The 2,500-nt window shown below is 38.2% G+C and overlaps 1 protein-coding gene across 1 annotated transcript in view; it reads left to right on the forward strand.

Annotated features, from left to right (window-relative positions):
* Positions 1-2,500, forward strand: part of LOC135091264 (metabotropic glutamate receptor-like) — a 109,475-nt gene that overhangs the window by 532 nt on the left and 106,443 nt on the right.

A 2,500-nucleotide genomic window follows, 5' to 3' on the forward strand; every position in this document is an offset into this window, starting at 1 on the left:
TGCAGGTGTTGTGGTAAAAGTACTCAGGCAATGCGCACTAACACACACACACACACACACACACACACACACACACACTCACACACTAACCAACCCTCACGCCAAAACTGTTGAAACGTAACTTAGATAGGAGTAAACACGCACACACACACACACACACACACACACACACACACACACACACACACACACGAAGCATCAATATTAAAACTGGCACTAATGATAATAATAATAATAATAATAATAATAATAATAATAATAATAACAATAACAACAGCAACAACAACAACAATAACAACAACAACAACGACCATAACTAGGCCACGCGTTCGACAGTTGAAAGGTCACGACAGGATAACATGACCATTGTATATTAAGAGAGAGAGAGAGAGAGAGAGAGAGAGAGAGAGAGAGAGAGAGAGAGAGAGAGAGAGAGAGAGAGAGAGAGATTTACCTGTCGCTAATTAACGCAGGTGACCGGTTATAATTATTGCTTTAATGCCCCGCAACTTATCGACTCAGTGAGGACAATAAATGATAAATGTACTTTTTTTTTTTTTCCGCTCTTTGTACCTATTTGTCTTTACCATTTTCCTCTACCCCTTTGCTACACGTGATCCTGTCTGTCTGTATGTATGTGTGTGTGTGTGTGTGTGTGTGTGTGTGTGTGTGTGTGTGTGTGGTTTGATTCTTTCTCCGTCTCTCACATTGCTCTGCCTCATGTCTGTGTTCTGTCTGTGTCTGTATGTCTCTGTCTATGTGGTTTATCGGTCTCACTTTGCTGTTTTGCTGTCTTTCTCTCTGTCTGTCTAGCTGTTTATCATTTTAATTTGCCCAGTTTCCGTCTGTCTGTCTGTCTGTGTCTGTCTATCTCGCTTTTCTCTGTCACTCTCGTATATTTTTGTCAGTTTGTCTCGTGTACCATTCTGTCGCTCTCGTTATAAGAGTATTTAAAAGTTTATATCATTATTTCGTTCTTTTATTGTCTCATCTTCTCATTCCCTCATTCTGTTCATGCTGTCATTATTTTCTCGTTTTCTCATTATCTTATCGTGTTATTCTGTTTATTCCTGTCATTCTATATTTTTTTTATTATTTCGTTTTATTGTTCTCTTATTTTGTCATTGTTTGTCTTTTCATTCCGTCATTCCTTTTATCTTTTTTTCATTCCGTCATTCTTTTCTTCGCGTCGTCATTGCATTATCCTTCTTTTCACCCCTTCATTCTGTTTCCCTGTCTGTCATTCCTCCTCTCATTCTTCCTTTCGTCTTGTCATTCCATCATTCTGTTCTATTCTCGTATCGTCATTATCTTACTTATCCTTATCCATCATTTAGTTTTCTTCCCTTTCCCTTCTTTCATTTTCCATCATTCCGTCATTTCTTCATCTGTTCTTTATAAAGTTAGTTTCTGTTATTCCTTGTCATTTCATTCTCTCAGTATCTAACGTACATCCTAGTCTCTTTCTCAGAATCCTACCAAATCATTCTGTTCTCCTCTCTGTCCATCAATTATCCACGCCTCTCTCACGCTGTCACTCTCAAGTTAACAAAACCTCATTCACTCTAACCGTCACTTCATAAACTATACTAAGATAACTAGCAATACACGCACAAACACAAGAAGGGGAAAAATATATACAGTAACCTTGTGTGTGTGTGTGTGTGTATATGGAAAGACTGGTCACTAAACTAGGCTTGAAAACACACGCAGGGGAAATATGCATGGGGAAAAAAAGGAAAGAGGGAAATAAGAGCGTGATGTCAGATGAAATATTGCGGGAAATTCTATGATGGTTTAAAAAAAATGTGTTGGGGAGGAGGAGGGGGAGGAAGGGGAGGAGGGGTTGTGTGTGTGTGTGTGTGTGTGTTAGGAGGTTTGTATGCGTGTAGTATGAGTGTTGGAGTGGAAATGTTCTCTCTCTCTCTCTCTCTCTCTCTCTCTCTCTCTCTCTCTCTCTCTCTGTGTGGGTGTGTGTGTGTGTGTGTGTGTGTGTAATAAGAGTCTTGTATATGTGTGTGCGTGTGTAAGTGTATGAGTGTTTGTATGGAGATGTAGTGTGTGTGTGTGCGTGTGTGTGTGTACTAAAAGCCATTTTCTGACAATTTTCCTTCCCTTTTTAGTTTCCTTCCAGTTTCTAAAGGGAGGGAAGGTTTATTTTTAGGGAAAATGGCGCAGTGTTTTGAGAGTAATGGACGTGTTTTTCAAGTTCCTTCAAAATACTAACCTTTTTTCCCTTTTTTCCCCTTTTTTTCCTGAGGGTTACACTTTTTTCCGTTCGCATCTACAAAATTATTCTTTTCCCTCGTATATTTTCTTTTACTAGCTTGCTTTCTCCTCAATTTTCTTTTTTTTTATAAACTCCATGTATGTATTTTTTTTTCTTTCAGTTTCTTCAAAATACTCAACGGTTTTTTTTTTCTTTTTCTATCAGCTTCCACAAAATTATTCTTTTCCTCGCTTATTTTCTTTCACAAACTTGCTCTTCTCTCAACTTTCT

The sequence above is a fragment of the Scylla paramamosain genome, chromosome 37, assembly GCF_035594125.1.
Source record: "Scylla paramamosain isolate STU-SP2022 chromosome 37, ASM3559412v1, whole genome shotgun sequence".
NCBI classification, from domain to species: Eukaryota; Metazoa; Arthropoda; class Malacostraca; order Decapoda; family Portunidae; genus Scylla; species Scylla paramamosain.